This window comes from Pinus tabuliformis, chromosome J, assembly GCF_031772625.1.
Source record: "Pinus tabuliformis cultivar Carrire ecotype Pingquan chromosome J, CPIR1, whole genome shotgun sequence".
In the NCBI taxonomy this organism is placed as follows: Eukaryota; Viridiplantae; Streptophyta; class Pinopsida; order Pinales; family Pinaceae; genus Pinus; species Pinus tabuliformis.
In genome coordinates this window covers 823,465,708-823,484,798 of record NC_142295.1, presented here as the reverse complement: position 1 = coordinate 823,484,798, position 19,091 = coordinate 823,465,708, and positions in this window count along the sequence as shown.

Genomic DNA, 19,091 nt, shown 5'->3' with positions numbered 1-19,091 from the left:
GTTGAAAAGAGCTAGACCGGCAGGCCAATTGTCAATCCTGGAAGTGACAAAGTGGCCATGTGGGGCGCACCAACATCTCCCCAAGAGGAGAAGGGACTAGGATTTCCACCAAGGGGAATTCCTTGGTTGGTGTGCCCCATTTTTTCAACCTAAAGATCAACACGGGAATAAAGGGTGATTGTTCCATTTAAAATAAATTGTTAACGACGCTTTAGACACAACTTGCTTTTTCACTTTTAAAGAGTCGAGAAAAAGCTAAAGATGACTCTAGTCTCCTTCGATGTTTTAACGAGCCCGAAGTGACAAATGCACGGATGGACTTTTTCTGTTATAGAGTCTGAAAAAGGCCAAAAGAAACTGCTCTGGAGTTCTAGGCAGAGGGTGTGCCAAACTTTTCGCAAAACCGCAGAATACTTTTTAAGGTACGGGCGGTCGATCTTCCTGAATGTTGTGTTCAGTGCATTGCGATCAGTAGGGCAGCCGACACGGCTTCCTAAGGATAAAGGTTAAATTCCTATAGGGGTATCCCAATATATACACGATGGTACGTGGGAGCACAATCCGTATTGGCGCTATCGTCCCTCAGGAGGAATCACCCACCTTCAACGAGATCGACAGTCACCAGGCTTTACGACGCCGGAACACGTCTCTAGCCTAGACCTCTATGTTGTACGTTATGTTGCAAAGCGTTGTTAAGTTCATTCAGTTTTTTTTAAGTTGATCTTTTTTAGAAGTTTTCCTTTCTAGATCACCACGAGATGTATAATCAACTGTAAACAACCAATGAACTCTCTCCTAAGATCACAATCAACAGATCTGAATCAAGGGCTACAGCATGATCACTTCACTCATGCAAAGGAAAACTGTAAATGACACCACAAACACATAAAAACACTCACAGTCTTTTTGTACAAAAGGAGGCAGAATCTAAGCAGAGAAAAGGAGTTATCAGACTGGTACCTATGCTGGTTACAGGTTGCAAAAAACAGAGATCAAAACAGGGCAACAGAGAGCAGAGAACCCCAGCTGCACAAGGCAAAACTGGTTCAACGCAACCTCAACACTGGGGTTTTGACATTCAGCGCAGGTGGCCTTCACGGGACCTGCGTTGAAATGCAGAATGCCTTCATAGGGTTCACGCTGAACGAGAAATGAGAGTTTCACACTGGGTTCTGGGTCACAGATTGCTAATTAATCAACGGTTTCAGGCCAAATCAAAACCACAAGCAAGGTACAATCAAAGGGATGCTTTGAGGGGGTACTAAGATCTATCACAAAGGATCATCAAATCATTTGTGAGTCCATTGTTCAGATCATAGACAAATCCAGTGATTGGATCAAGGCAGCAACTGTCTACTTTGCAACTGAGAAGAGCAGATGCAGTTCGATTGTTGTTGTTGAGTCTATGAAACCAACAATGATAGAGACAAATAAAATGACTAAACAGATCTCCCTAGTAGAGTCGCCAATTTGTTGTGGGGAAAAATGCCTATGCAGGACGATCCTATCCACCTAAGGTGTGACAGTGCCTTAGCAACAAACAGAGACAGCTATTCTAGTATTCTTCCTTTATGAATTAAGAATGAAGAGAGATGGATGGACTAACTGGTGTCTTCCGTTTGTCCCTCGATCCGGTTTCTCTTCTCTTTGGGAGTTCACAGCTACTTGCCTTCTTGCTCGCCCAGCTTCAACAGGTCTCTGCAAGATCACAAGAGAAGAACACTACACAAAGACATAGATTCATAATCATAACTAGTTCAGGATTAGAAGTAAACTAAACATACTAATGCAATCATACATCAAAGATACATCAGTATATAGGAGAAACCAAGATAGCTTTATTGATGAATAACAAGGTTCAGGAAGAGATACAACCCAGAGGGCTCCAATCCAGCATCTCCTTCCCAGCAGAATGGAATTCCTATCTTCACCTCCCTTCAAAGCATTAAGCACCCAACGATTCCAATCTCAAACCAACAGCAATTCTTTGCAATAACAAAATTCCAGCCTCTAGATCTCATGGAGGAGAGATCCATATATAGATGTTTGGAGAGAGGATGAGTCAGCTTGAGATTTGACTAGTGTCCTCTCCCTCTGTTAGTTCTTGATTCCACTTGGAGGTTCTTGCTTCCACTCGGAGATTTTGGAACCTCTTACTCATCATAGTCGAATTCCCTGAGGCAAGTGTCATTTTGGAAGCTTCCTGGGTTTTGACACCTTGTGGAATGAAGTTGCCACATGTCCAATCTCGCTCAGCGCAGGTAGCCAGTGTTGGCTTTGACATTCAGTGCAGGTAGCCAGTGTTGGCTTTGACATTCAGCGCAAAAAGCTGGTGGAGCCACTGAATTGACCCTGAATTGACTCATTTTCTAAATTGGTGTTGATAGAACTACTCTCTGATGCCATCACCCATGGTATACACCGACTAATCGTCAGGCTAGACTCACAACTCGTGATACTACAACTCAATGGTATATATTCCGTCCGCAATCCAGCTATTTATCGTATGTTTCTAAGGGTTAAGATTTTGGAAAGACAGTTTGAGTTAATTCAATACCAACATATTTCCAGGAACTTAAACACATTAACCGACTCATTAGCAAACTATGTGTTAGATAGACATTTGCGACATTTATAAAAAGAAATGCATCATCAATGTTGTGCAAGTGGATCATATAACTCAACCGGAATAAACCCCGAAAATCAAAATATATATATAAAAGTTGTTTATCATTTACACATAATGTTCTGTAACCAAGACAAAAATTGGTCGCATGACCCAAGAACTCAAAAATGCTAAGGGGCACCCTAGCCTAGTGATGCTCATGATAGCACATCACGGCCTGTGCAATCATGTGCAAGAGATGAGTCCATCGTCTAGGCACACCAGTAGTATGCCGCTGCAACTGTAAAGATAACTCGTCGATCCGTACATCCGGAATACCAAGAGTAAGGCTCTCAACCTGCTCCTGCATAGCTATAAGGGTCTCGGCCACGTCAAGGTCGCAAAGAATAACCCTCCTAGCAGGCTCCCCTGCTGGGGCAGCGACTGGCACTCTCGGGCGAACTACTGGATGAACAAGACCAACATCTACATGTACACAAGAGTTTGATTAAAGTCTTGACAGAGTAAAGCACAGAAACATTATGAATAAAAATAGTAAACAGTGATATGGTCAAAGATTTTACCAATAGCACCCCACTGTTCACCATCCGGTAGTACCAAATCCGGATCGCCTCGGAAATCCATGCCAACATATGGATACTCGGAATAGACCATCTCCTGACGCATTATAGGATAAACCAAGGGGTCTGTTACTTTAAGCTTGCATTTTTTGAGGCATGCAAGCTTCAAAGTACTGAAGGGGTTGTTCCTAGATCAACTTCTTGGATAATGAGCTGATGTCGACAAGAAGCGATCCGTCAAAGGAGGGCCTTAATGAATCCCACATCAGTGACACAGAACGGAGCTAATGATTTTGATGGAGGTGAAAACGATCTGTGACATATGATTCAGGGTGGCAGTCATGAAAGGATGAAGGATAATGTATGGCAGTGGACGGGACACGGTTGACTTTTCTCACAATTAACATTATGGGACGATCAACCTCACAGATCATAATTAGTATGAGAATATTGAGTGTGAGGAAAGGATACTCACAGATGCCCCCTCATCAATGATAGTGCCAGCCATTACCATTCTGTATATTTGGACGATAATTTTGAATGGTATGCTAGCTGGCAAGCGGGGTCTGCCTAGTTGGTTCCAGTCGAACGAGACAACTAGGTTGCTTGGCGGTGGGACCGAATAGACGGCCGGATATATATAACGCTCAATCAAGGGAAGAACTGGAAATATATAACGCTCTTTTTCGCGAGTTCAAAGATGTCTTTGCTTGGTCATATGATGAAATGCCAGGCATTGACTCGAGTATCGTTGAACACGAGATTAAGATATATCCTGATGTCAAACCATTAAGACAACAGCTTCGGCAGGTGCACCCCAAGAAAGCCGCTGCCATCAAAGCAGAAGTTGAGAAGCTTCTCCATGCTAGTTTCATCTACTCGGTTCCTCTAACCGATTGGGTATCAAATATTGTCCCTGTTATGAAGAAACAAGGGACAATTAGTGTGTGTGTCGACTATAGGGATGTAAACCAAGCTTGTCCGAAAGACAACTACCCTACACCCTTCATCGACTAGATAATTGATGAGTGCGCTGCATGTGAAATCTTTTCATTTATGGATGGATTTTCCAGGTATAATCAAATAAATATCCGCCCACAGGACCAGTCAAAGACTGTATTCATTTGTCCATGGGGCACATTCGCTTATCGAAAATTACCCTTTGGTTTAAAGAACGCAGGGGCGACGTTTCAGAGGGCAATGAATTATGCCTTCCATGACATCAATAACATCGTTCAACCATATCTCGACGACCTTCCGGCTCATTCGTGAAAGCGGACTGATCATTCGCAGCATTTAAGAGCGATATTTCTACGTTGCCGACACTACAAGATAAGACTCAATCCACACAAATGTGTGTTTTGCATCAGTTCTGGTCATTTACTTGGCTTTGTAGTCTCTAAGGATGGGATTCATCTCGACCCTTGCAAGGTTCAGGCGATCATTAATTTGCCTCCACCTTCAAATTTGCTTCAGATTCAGAAACTCGAAGGGAAAGCAAACATTCTGAGGAGGTTCATTCCAAATTACACAGAACTTGCTAAAGGTTATACTCGTCTTTTGAAAAAGGATGTACCTTTTGTCTGGGATCAGGTGGCGCAAGCTTCCTTTGATGCTCTGAAAGATTCTCTAGTAAAAGCATCATTAATGTATGCCCCAGACTATCAAAGAGATTTTAACCTGTATCTAGCTGCAGCAGATATGACCATTGCGATGGTTTTAGTTCAAGAGGTCGATGGAATTGAACATCCTATATATTATTTAAGTAAAAACTTGAATGATACAGAAAGTAAATATTCTTATGTTGAAAAACTAGCGCTTGCAGTTGTTCAAGCGATTCAAAGATTTCGACATTATGTCCTCTTTCGGAAAACTACCATTTTATCAGATTGCAACCCCATGACTTATATACTGTCGTGACAGTTGCTGGGGGTCAGATATTCAAAATGGATAGCGATCCTTCAAGAGTTTGATCTGGAATTTGTAAAATCCAAATCAAAGAAAGCTCTAGTTTTCGCAGAATTATTGTGCGATCTCCCATCGTCGTCCAACGATGAAACATCCGAAGAATCAATCGTGGACGAGAATTTGTTTTTGATATCTACAAGCAATGAGTGGTATGGAGATATAATAATTTATCTCCAAACCCAAAAGTTCAGGCCTAACACCTCTCACTCTGAACAGAAACGTATACGATACCAAGCGAAAGACTACATGATCGTCGGTGATACACTTTACCGTCGTGGTATCGATACAGTTCTGAGGAGGTGCCTTACTCATGAGGAGGCCGAAAAAGCCCTGAATGAGTGTCATTTAGGCACGTGTGGGTTGCATCAATCTGGATATGCAACAACACAAAAAATCTTACGAGCAGGATACTTCTGGCCAACCATGTTCAAAGATTGCATAATCGCAGTCAGAAGTTGCCATGCTTGTCAAATTTTTGATAGCAAAACCAGAAGACCACCCGCACCTTTGCAGCCAATAGTTGCTGTTGGGCCTTTCGCCAAATGGGGCATCGATTTCATGCAATGTAACCCCACCTCGACCAGGGGGCATGGGTATATTATAGTCGCCGTTGACTATTTTACCAAATGGGTCGAGGCGATGCCTACATTAGATAACACTGGTGAAACAGCTGCCCTTTTCTTTTTCAATCATGTAGTCGCCAGGTTCGGTGTACCACAGGCTATAGTTACAGATCATGGATCACATTTTCACAATCACATGATGGTTGAATTAGCTGCCAAGCTAGGGCTATCTCACGACAGCTCTACCCCGTATTATCCGCAAGCCAATGGACAAGTTGAAGCAATCAACAAGGTCCTGAAGCGTATGTTGCAAAGGATGATCGGAGTTCACAAAAGAAGGTGGCACCTAATCCTATACTCAGCCTTGTGGGCTTACCAAACGTCAGTAAGAAATGCGACCGGGTTCACACCTTTCCAACTGGTGTATTGCCTGGAGGCAGTCTTACCAGTCCAGTGCGAAATTTTGTCTCTTAAAATTGCAATCGACCTCCTCCCCGGAACTTCAGAAGAAGAAGCCCGTTTCTTGGAATTAATCCAATTGGATGAAACTCGTCGTGACGCCGCTTTGGCTACCGAAGCCCATAAGAAACGAGTCAAGGCGAAGTTCGACAAGAATGTCAAACCCCGTGTCTTCTCAGAAGGTGACTTGGTCTTGCTTTACGACCAAGAATCCGACAAATTGGGAGCAGGAAAATTTAATTCTTTATGGATGGGCCCCTATATTGTTAAATGAGTGTTAGCAAAAGGAGCCTACGAGTTAATGGATTATGACGGAATTCCACTGGCGCAACCCCGCAATGGGTTGTACCTCAAGCGTTACTATGCTTAAATAGTAACCTATGTGCTTTTTTTGTATTTTGTTTTCGCTAAAGTGTTTGTTTTGGTCGAGTAATCCACCTTTTTACATTTATTGCAGATGTCAAACCTTTCTGAGACATGTGTGGGATATGCTGACGGAGCGACTCGTAGTTCGCAGAACCTTTCCTCTACGGCCTGGGCCATTTTTGATCCAAGCGGCGAGTTAGTAAGTTTCAGAGGTGTGTGTATTGGGCAATCAACGAATAATATCGCTGAGTATAGCGCGTTGATAGAACTACTCTTTGATGCCATCACCCATGGTATACGCCGACTAATCGTCAGGCTAGACTCACAACTCATGATACTACAACTCAATGGTATATATTCCGTCCGCAATCCAGCTATTTATCATATGTTTCTAAGGGTTAAGATTTTGGAAAGACAGTTTGAGTTAATTCAATACCAACATATTTCCAGGAACTTAAACACATTAACCGACTCATTAGCAAACTATGTGTTAGATAGACATTTGCGACATTTATAAAAAGAAATTCATCATCAATGTTGTGCAAGTGGATCATATAACTCAACCAGAATAAACCCCGAAAATCAAAATATATATATAAAAGTTGTTTATCGTTTACACATAATATTCTGTAACCAAGACAAAAATTGGTCGCATGACCCAAGAACTCAAAAATGCTAGGGGGCACCCTAGCCTAGTGATGCTCATGATAGCACATCACGGCCTGTGCAATCATGCGCAAGAGACGAGTCCATCGTCTAGGCACATCAGTAGTATGCCGCTGCAACTGTAAAGGTAACTTGTCGATTCGTACATCCGGAATACCAAGAGTAAGGCTCTCAACCTGCTCCTGCACAGCTGTAAGGGTCTCGGCCACGTCAAGGTCACGAAGAATAACCCTCCCAGCAGGCTCCCCTGCTGGGGCAGCGACTGGCACTCTCGGGCGAACTGCTGGACGAACAGGACCAACATCTACATGCACACAAGAGTTTGATTAAAGTCTTGACAGAGTAAAGCACAGAAACATTATGAATAAAAATAGTAAATAGTGATATGGTCGAAGATTTTACCAATAGCACCCCACTGTTCGCCATCCGGTAGTACCAAATCTGGATCGCCTCGGAAATCCATGCCAACATATGGATACTCGGAATAGACCATCTCCTGACGCTCGAACCACCTGAAGAAGATATTAGTGAAAGAAATCTGAGATTGACCAGCATGCCTAGACATGTGATCAACCCATCTCTGCATGCGTGGCTCGGTAGGAGAAGGCAAGTCGAGCGCAATATACTGAGGCTGTATCAGTGGTATCTTCTCCAAGGCAAAGGCAGTCAAGATAGAACCAAATCCAAAGTTCTTCAGCTTCCCGTCCTTTACCTTGGTCAACTGACTTTCCATCTGGATAAGTACTGCATCACACTAGTTGAAGACTTTCGGTTGGAGACACTCCAAGGCGTTCTGCACATAAGATCTGTTGGCAACATGAAGAGATGCACTACCGGCCATCCTACCAATAGTATATAGAATGGACCTGAGAGACCTATCAGTAATCTCACGGATAACAACCTTGCCGTCTCTACTCGGCTGAGATCCTTCCCTGCAATACTGGCGGACATAATCTCTCACGGAGTCATTCCCTCGGGCCGAACCTGACAAAGAAATGGGGGCACCACGCCTTGACAATCCAGTCAAGAAGTAAATGTCTACTATGGTCAAGGGGATGGATTTGCCCCTAATCTGGAATACTTGGTTGATAGGATCCCAAGCATCAAGCATATACTGCAGTGGAGATCTGTGCTCTCATACTAGAGATACGGAAGAACTTCAGCAGGCCACAGTTCCGCAGCGCGTTCACCGTGACGGGATCATAGAGGGCAATCATGTCCTCTTCTTCATGTTCTCGTTCTCGCCATGTAAGGGTCATTTTGCTCAAAGGTCCCTGCAAAACAAACAAGGGAAAGATTAAGATCCTGGATTTGATGAGAAACTGGCAAAATTTTCATCAAAAACTGTGCAACAAAACCAGTTTTCTGTGCCCAACGCAGTTAGCCAGTGTTCCACCTGCATTGAAGGTCAAACTGCCTTAAGGCAGCTTGACATTCAGTGCAGGTTTCGAGTGAACCAGCTGCACTGATGGCAGAGCGCCCTAACAAAACTCCAGGTGCTCAGGGAGACAGGAAAACAGGCACAGAATGGAAAAATGAAACCATGAAAAGAAAGAGCTAGAGTTTAGCTCCTACCTGGTCTAGACGGTGCCGAGAATCGTCCACAGAATCTCCCGAAATCAGCTGGTGAAAATCAAGGGGGAAGAGGCACCTCCAAAGCTCCAACAAACCAAGTTCAAATGAAATGGTAAAATGAGAGGTAAAAACACTTTTTAATTGCTTTTTACGTAGTTCAAAGCGAAATATTAGGGTTTTAATCTCATTTTCAAACAAATGTTATTCATTTCTAACTAAGTTTGATGCAGCAATTGAGAATGCAGTACTATCTTTGAAAAGGGCAAATCTAGTTATGGTAAAAAATCAAAATTTGACCATATAAACGAGCAGTTTTAGCACACAGTTCATGCTCGTTAAAAAATAAACGCAAGATCCGAGCAGTTTTAGCGCATAGTTCATGCTCGTTAAAAAATAAACATAAGATTGAGCAGTGTTTTTCCGCGTTCAAGCTCGTTAAAAAACGAACTATCTTCCGGTAAATAACCACTGTGAATGTAGCGTTATCTGCCATTAAATCATTGGTCGTGTTTGCACCATCACCTCCACTTTTGATTTGGCTGATCGTTCACCTCCATATGATTGTTTACCCATTTTGAGGAACAACTGCGAAGAGTGATTTCACCTAGCCATCCTTGTGACACTGCCATGATTGGAAAATTCCAACCTGTACCTGGAATCAGCTGCTAACCCTGTTTATCACTCGTTCCTCAAAAGACGAGTCTTCTTTAAGATCTTTTCAACTAACTCGTAAAATATGAAAAGATTGTCGAGTCTTGGCCTTCCAGCTCGTTAAAGCGACAGGAAGTGCTATCCCTCCTCTAGATTTTAATCTTTTTGGACCTGAGGGATTATTGCACAAAAAGATCGAGTGCTTGTTTTGTTCGGCTCGTTAAAACTATCGAAAACTCATCCCTTTTGTATTGTTTTATACTTTTTTGGACTAAAGGGATTAGATGACGAAAAAGGACTTTCGGAGTTAACTTTATGTACCTTTTCAGACTCTCTAAAAATGAAAAGGACCGAGTTATCTTTGTCGTTAGACTCGTTAAAATCACTAAATAGCGACAAACTCGTCTTTAGACGAGAACGAGTTTCACTATCGCTAGGCTCGTTAAAACATAGCGATGGGCTTGCCCGAAGGGCAGGTTATAGAACAAGCATATGTTATCCTCGTCAAGCTTGACAAAAATAAAGAGGTACTGGTCAGCAATGACTAGGGAAAAATTGGGAGAAACTAAAGAAAACTTTGATGGTAGCAAGTCGCTCTTGAACATGACACTTTTCCTCCGTACCACAATCGGGTTGGGTTGTTTCATTCACCAGTCACATCACCATGGTCTCACCATACCATCCATATTTGGGGTAATGCTACCGATCCATCGCATTAGTGTCACCACATGTTGAAGAGAAGTCGTTCAGAAAGAGTCAACCGTGTCCCATCCACTGCCATACATTATCCTTCATCCGTTCATGACCGCCACCCTGAATCATATGTCACAGATCGTTTTCACCTCCATCAAAATCATTAGCTCCTTTCCGTGTCATTGATGTGGGATTCATTAAGGCCCTCCTTTGACGGATCGCTTCTTGTCGACTTCAGCTCATTATCCAAGAAGTTGATCTAGGAACAACCCCTTCAGTACTTTGAAGCTTGCATGCCTCATTGGCAAGTTTCTCACTTCCGGCGACAGGTATACATCAATGACCTTCGACCGAAAGATTTTGCGTGGTGTTCTATGCCAAGTCCTTTATTCACACCACGTGAATTGTACTGCAGTACCTTGAGGGTCATTATCATTATCGGTGATTCCTCTCGCGCTTGTTAATGGTTTACCTCATTGACCGGTAATCAAGCGATGTCTTTCCATGTTCGACTTCAGAACAATTCTCACATGGATCGACTTGTACTTAGAGTGAAGATCGAATGAGTTCGAAGACCCCGGATCTAGTTTCATCCATCCGGGCTGCGATATATATTCAGGAAAGATAAAGACATTTGACATGTACATCATTGCAGCAGATGATCATCCTACTCAAAGGATGATAATTTCATCAAAATTATCAGTCTACCATCAGACGATTGTCTGTTCTATGTACAAAGAAATGAATTTATAAAGTTGAGCATGGGAATGCCCGCCTCAGCTAGATCATGAAAGCAGTATGAAAAATAATGTATTGTATTGTATCTTATTACAGGTCTCCTCCCAGCATTGGATGAACTTCTGATCCTCCTGGATAAAGCATTTCACCCGATAAATGGCCTCATACTTTAGGGGGCAACTGTTATAGAAATTTTTGTGCCTTACAGCATTGAGCATGAAATGTCCATAATCTAAGGGATCCAAAGTCCCTAAACATGTTGTTCCTACCCCTAGAGGAACAAGGCTAACAAACCACAGCAATTCACAGAAGTTCTCCACCAGAAACTGCTCAAAGCAAGTCAATTCAGGATCATGTCAATGGCTCCACTGGCTGTCTGCGCTGAATGTCAAAGCCAACACTGGCTACCTGCACTGAATGTCAAAGCCAACACTGGCTACCTGCGCTGAGCGAGAGTGGACATGTGGCAAGCTCATTTCTCAAGGTGTCAAAACCCAGGAAGCTTCCAAAATGACACTTGCCTCAGCGAATTCGACTATGATGAGTAAGAGGTTCCAAATCTCCAAGTGGAAGCAAGAACCTCCAAGTGGAATCAAGAACTGACAGAGGGAGAGGACACTAGTCAGATCTCAAGCTGACTCATCCTCTCTCCAAATATCTATATATGGATCTCTCCTCCATGAGATCTAGAGGCTGGAATTTTGTTATTGCAAAGAATTGCTGTTGGTTTGAGATTGGAATCATTGGGTGCTTAACGCTTTGAAGGGAGGTGAAGATAGGAATTCCATTCTGCTGGGAAGGAGATGCTGGATTGGAGCCCTCTGGGTTATATCTCTTCCTGAACCTTGTTATTGATCAATAAAGCTATCTTGGTTTCTCCTATATACTGATGTATCTTTGATGTATGATTGCATTAGAATGTTTAGTTTACTTCTAATCCTGAACTGGTTATGAATATGAATCTATGTCTTGCGTAGCGTTCTTCTCTTGTGATCTTGCAGAGACCTGTTGAAGCTGGGCGAGCGAGAAGGCAAGTAGCTGGGAACTCTCCAAGAGAAGAGAAACCGGATCGAGGGACAAACGGAAGACACCGGTTAGTCCATCCATCTCTCTTCATTCTTAATTCATAAAGGAAGAATACTAGAATAGCTGTCTCTGAGAATAATAATAGAATCCTTTCTATTCTAGTATTCTTCCTTTATGAATTAAGAATGAAGAGAGATGGATGGACTAACCGGTGTCTTCCGTTTGTCCCTCGATCCGGTTTCTCTTCTCTTTGGGAGTTCACAGCTACTTGCCTTCTTGCTCGCCCAGCTTCAACAGGTCTCTGCAAGATCACAAGAGAAGAACACTACACAAAGACATAGATTCATAATCATAACTAGTTCAGGATTAGAAGTAAACTAAACATACTAATGCAATCATACATCAAAGATACATCAGTATATACGAGAAACCAAGATAGCTTTATTGATGAATAACAAGGTTCAGGAAGAGATACAACCCAGAGGGCTCCAATCCAGCATCTCCTTCCCAGCAGAATGGAATTCCTATCTTCACCTCCCTTCAAAGCATTAAGCACCCAATGATTCCAATCTCAAACCAACAGCAATTATTTGCAATAACAAAATTCCAGCCTCTAGATCTCATGGAGGAGAGATCCATATATAGATGTTTGGAGAGAGGATGAGTCAGCTTGAGATCTGACTAGTGTCCTCTCCCTCTGTCAATTCTTGATTCCACTTGGAGGTTCTTACTTCCACATGGAGATTTGGAACCTCTTACTCATCACAATCAATAGATATGAATTATTCCATATCTAGATGTTTGGAGAGAGGATGAGTCAGCTTGAGATCTGACTAGTGTCCTCTCCCTCTGTTAGTTCTTGATTCCACTTGGAGGTTCTTGCTTCCACTTGGAGATTTTGGAACCTCTTACTCATCATAGTCGAATTCCCTGAGGCAAGTGTCATTTTGTAAGCTTCCTGGGTTTTGACACCTTGTGGAATGAACTTGCCACATGTCCAATCTCGCTCAGCGCAGGTAGCCAGTGTTGGCTTTGACATTCAGCGCAGGTAGCCAGTGTTGGCTTTGACATTCAGCGCAAACAGCTAGTGGAGCCACTGAATTGACCCTGAATTGACTTGTTTTTGAGCAGTTTCTGGTGGAGAACTTCTGTGAATTGCTATGGTTTGTTAGCCTTGTTCCTCTAGGGGTAGGAACAACATGTTTAGGGACTTTGGATCCCTTAGATTATGGACATTTCATGCTCAATGCTGTAAGGCACAAAAATGTCTATAATAGTGACACGGAATGGAGCTAATGATTTTTGATGGAGGTGATAACGATCTGTGACATATGATTCAGGGTGGCGGTCATGAAAGGATAAAGGATAATGTATGGCAGTGGACGGGACACGGTTGACTTTTCTACCTATACTACCCCAGCAACCGATTGAGTGTCACAAGTTCAAATGATGCCTGTTGATTTGTTTTCGCTTCCCATGCCCGAAACATTGATTGCTACAATATTTCTATGGGGCTTGGGGGCAAAGCCATTGCATGATCCATGTCTTCATCTTCTTCCACGACCTTCGTAGAAGAAATCATGTTGCAGGCTGCTACCAAGGCTATTTCTCCTCAATGCTCACAATTAACAGATCTGATCACAATCAACAGATCTGAATCATAATGCCTATGCTGATCAATGCTCAATGCTCACAATTAATAGTATGGGATGATCAACCTCACAGATCATAATTAGTATGAGAATATTGAGTGTGAGGAAAGGATACTCACAGATGCCCCGTCATCAATGATAGTGCCAGCCATTATGGTACTATCGTTGGGTACCTATACTACCCCAGCAACCAAGAGTTGTGTATTCTATGCAACAATGTGTACCTATGTTGAACATCTTGACAATGCCAGCTATTGTAACAGTGTCACAAGTTCAAACATGAGAGGAGTTAGATCCTGGATTTGATGAGAAACTGGCAAAATTTTCATCAGAAACTGTGCAACAAAACCAATTTTCTATGCCCAGCGCAACTAGCCAGTGTTCCACCTACGTTAAAGGTCAAATTGCCTTCAGGTAGCTTGACATTCAACGCAGGTTTCGAGTGAACCAGCTGCGCTGATGGCAGAGCACCCTAACAAAACCCCAAGGGCTCAGGGAAGCAGGAAAACGGGCACAGAATGGGAAAAGGAAACCATGAAAAGAAAGAGCTAGGGTTTAGCTCCTACCTTGTCCAGACGGCACTGAGAATCGTCCACGGAATCTCCCAAAATCAGCTGGTGAAAATCAAAGGGGAAGAGGCACCTCCAAAGCTCCAACAAACCAAGTTCAAATGAAACGGTAAAATGAGAGGTAAAAACACTTTTTAATTGCTTTTTACGTAGTTCAAAGCGAAATATTAGGGTTTTATCTCATTTTCAAAACAATTGTTATTCATTTCTAACTAGTTTGATGCAGCAATTGAGGATACAGTACTATCTTTGAAAAGGGAAAAGCTAGTTATGGTAAAAAATCAAAATTTGACCATATAATCGAGCAGTTTTAGCACAAAGTTCATGCTCATTAAAAAATAAACGCAAGATCCGAGCAGTTTTAACGCGGACTTCATGCTCGTTAAAAAATAAACATAAGCAATGAGCAAGTGTTTCCAAGTTTTTCAAACACTTCCCGGTTGCAAAGTAGCCCCCTCATTTGCCGTTGGAGCTTGAGTACCATTTGTACCTCTTTATTTTTGACGCAATTCACCATCCTTGTTAGCCAGTGTTGGCTTTGACATTCAACGCAGGTAGCCAGTGTTAGCTTTGACATTCAGCGCAGACAACTAGGGGAGCCATTGACATGATCCCGTCATGGTGAACGCGCTGCGGAACTGTGGCCTGCTGAAGTTCTTCCGTATCTCTAGTATGAGAGCACAGATCTCCTTACTGTAGTATATGCATGATGCTTGGGATCCTATCAACCAAGTATTCCAGATTAGGGGCAAATCCATCCCCTTGACCATAGTAGACATTTACTTCTTGACTGGATTGTCAAGGCGGGGTGCCCCCATTTCTTTGTCAGGTTCGGCCCGAGGGAATGACTCCGTGAGAGATTATGTCCGCCAGTATTGCAGGGAAGGATCTCAGCCAAGCAGAGACGGCAAGGTCGTTATCCGTGAGATTACTTACAGGTCTCTCAGGTCCATTCTGTATACTATTGGTAGGATGGCCAGTAGCGCATCTCTTCATGTTGCCAACAGATCATATGTGCAGCACGCCTTGGAGTGTCTCCAACCGAAAGTCTTCAACTAGTGTGATGCAGTACTTATCCAGATGAAAAGTCAGTTGACCAAGGTAAAGGATGGGAAGCTGAAGAACTTTGGATTTGGTTCTATCTTGACTGCCTTTGCCTTGGAGAAGATACCACTGATACAGCCTCAGTATATTGCGCTCGACTTTCCTTCTAATACCGAGCCACGCATGCAGAGATGGGTTGATCACATGTCTAGGCATGCTGGTCAATCTCAAATTTCTTTCACTGATATCTTCTTCAGGTGGTTCGAGCGTCAGGAGATGGTCTATTCCCAGTATCCATATGTTGGCATGGATTTCCGAGGCGATCCGGATTTGGTACTACCGGATGGCGAACAGTGGGGTGCTATTGGTAAAATCTTCGACCATATCACTGTTTACTGTTTTTATTCATAATGTTTCTGTGCTTTACTCTGTCAAGACTTTAATCAAACTCTTGTCTGCATGCAGATGTTGGTCCTGTTCATCCAGCAGTTCACCCGAGAGTGCCAGTCGCTGCCCCAGCAGGGGAGCCTGCTGGGAGGGTTATTCTTCGCGACCTTGACGTGGCCGAGACCCTTACAGCTGTGCAGGAGCAGGTTGAGAGCCTTACTCTTGGTATTTCGGATGTACGGATCGATGAGTTACCTTTACAGTTGCAGCGGCATACTACTGGTGTGCCTAGACGATGGACTCGTCTCTTGCACATGATTGCACAGGCCTTGACGTGCTATCATGAGCATCACTAGGCTAGGGTGCCCACTAGCATTTTTGAGTTCTTGGGTCATGCGACCAATTTTTGTCTTGGTTACAGAACATTATGTGTAAACGATAAACAGCTTTTATATATATATTTTGATTTTCGGGGTTTATTCCAGTTGAGTTATATGATCCACTTGCACAACATTGATGATGCATTTCTTTTTATAAATGTTGCAAATGTCTATCTAACACATAGTTTGCTAATGAGTCAGTTAATGTGTTTAAGTTCCTGGAAATATGTTGGTATTGAATTAACTCAAATTGTCTTTCCAAAATTTTAACCCTTAGAAACATACGATAAATAGCTAGATTGCGGACGGAATATATACCATTGAGTTGTAGTATCATGAGTTGTGAGTCTAGCTTGACGATTAGTCGACGTATACCATGGGTGATGGCATCAGAGAGTAGTTCTATCAATGCACTATACTCAACGATATTATTCGTTGATTGCCCAATACACACACCTCTGAAACTTACTAACTCGCCGCTTGGATCAAAAATGGCTTGTTTTGTTTGGCTCGTTAAAACTATCGAAAACTCATCCCTTCTGTATTGTTTTATACTTTTTCGGACTAAAGGGATTAGATGACGAAAAAGGACTTTCGGAGTTAACTTTATGTACCTTTTCAGACTCTCTAAAAATGAAAAGGACCGAGTTATCTTTGTCGTTAGACTTGTTAAAATCACTAAATAGTGACAAACTCGTCTTTAGACGAGAACGAGTTTCACTATCGCTAGGCTCGTTAAAACATAGCGATGGGCTTGCCCGAAGGGCAGGTTATAGAACAAGCATATGTTATCCTCCTCAAGCTTGACAAAAATAAAGAGGTACTGGTCAGCAATGACTAGGGAAAAATTGGGAGAAACTAAAGAAAACTTTGATGGTAGCAAGTCGCTCTTGAACATGACACTTTTCCTCCGTACCACAATCAGGTTGGGTTGTTTCATTCACCGGTCACATCACCATGGTCTCGCCATACCATCTATATTTGGGGTAATGCTACCGATCCATCGCATTAGTGTCGCCACATGTTCAAGAGAAGTCATTCAGAAAGAGTCAACCGTGTCCCATCCACTGCCATACATTATCCTTCATCCGTTCATGACCGCCACCCTGAATCATATGTCACAGATCATTTTCACCTCCATCAAAATCATTAGCTCCGTTCCGTGTCATTGATGTGGGATTCATTAAGGCCCTCCTTTGACGGATCGCTTCTTGTCGACTTCAGCTCATTATCCAAGAAGTTGATCTAGGAACAACCCCTTCAGTACTTTGAAGCTTGCATGCCTCAATGGCAAGTTTCTCACTTCCGGCGACAGGTATACATCAATGACCTTCGACCGAAAGATTTTGCGTGGTGTTCGATGCCAAGTCCTTTATTCACACCACGTGAATTGTACTGCAGTACCTTGAGGGTCATTATCATTATTGGTGATTCCTCTCGCGCTTGTTAACGGTTTACCTCATTGACCGGTAATCAAGCGATGTCTTTCCATGTTCGACTTCAGAACAATTCTCACATGGATCGACTTGTACTTAGAGTGAAGATCGAACGAGTTCGAAGACCCCGGATCTAGTTTCATCCATCCGGGCTGCGATATATGTTCAGGAAAGATAAATACATTTGACATGTACATCATTGCAGCAGATGATCATCCTACTCAAAGGATGATAATTTCATCAAAATTATCATTCTAGCAATGATGTAATGGAAATTTGCAAGTGTTTCATTTGTCGTTCTCGGCGCCGTTGGAGCTTGAGTACCGTTTGTACCTCTTTATTTTTGACGCAATTCACCATCCTTGTTAGCTAGTGTTGGCTTTGACATTCAGCACAGGTAGCTAGTGTTGGCTTTGACATTCAGCGCAGACAGCCAGTGGAGCCATTGACATGATCCTGAATTGACTTGTTTTGAGCAGTTTCTGGTGGAGAACTTCTGTGAATTGCTGTGGTTTGTTAGCCTTGTTCCTCCAAGTTTCTTGGTTTCTTTGCCTTTATCTACTGATATGGCATTTACTTCCGAAGCAGGAATTTCTCAACATCAACGAGAATTTTGTTATTGCAAAGAATTTCTCAACATCAACGAGAATTTTGTGGTTTTATCTTTCTTTTGAGGAACGAGTGATAAACAGGGTTAGCAGCTGATTCCAGGTACAGTTTGGAATTTTCCAATCACGGCAGTGTCACAAGGATGGCTAGGTGAAATCACTCTTCGCAGCTGTTCCTCAAAATGGGTAAACAATCATATGGAGGTGAACGATTGGCCAAATGAAAAGTGGAGGTGATGGTGCAAACACGACCAAGGCTTAAATGGCAGATAAGGCTACATTCACAGTGGTTATTTACCGGAAGATAGTTTGTTTTTTAACGAGCTTGAACGCGGAAAAACACTGCTCAATCTTATGTTTATTTTTTAACGAGCATGAACTATGTGCTAAAACTGCTCAGATCTTGCATTTATTTTTTAACGAGCATGAACTGTGTGCTAAAACTGCTTGTTTATATGGTCAAATTTTGATTTTTTACCATAACTAGCTTTGACATTTTCAAAGATAGTACTGCATTCTCAATTGCTGCATCAAACTTAGTTAGAAATGAATAACATTTGTTTGAAAATGAGATTAAAACCCTAATATTTCGCTTTGAACTACGTAAAAAGCAATTAAAAAGTGTTTTTACCTCTCATTTTACCATTTCATTTGAACTTGGTTTGTTGGAGCTTTGGAGGTGCCTCTTCCCCCTTGATTTTCACCAGCTGATTTCGGGAGATTCTGTGGACAATTCTCGGCACCGTCTGGACCAGGTAGGATCTAAACTCTAGCTCTTTCTTTTCATGGTTTCATTTTTCCATTCTGTGCCTGTTTTCCTGTCTCCCTGAGCACCTGGGGTTTTGTTAGGGCGCTCTGCCATCAGCACAGCTGGTTCACTCGAAACATGCGTTGAATGTCAAGCTGCCTTAAGGCAGTTTGACCTTCAACGCAGGTGGAACATTGGCTAATTGCGTTGGGCACAGAAAACTGGTTTTGTTGCACAGTTTTTGATGAAAATTTTGCCAGTTTCTCATCAAATCCATGATCTTACTCTTTCCCTTGTTTGTTTTGCAGGGAATTTTGAGAAAAATGACCGTTACATGGCGAGAACGAGAACATGAAGAAGAGGACATGATTTCCCT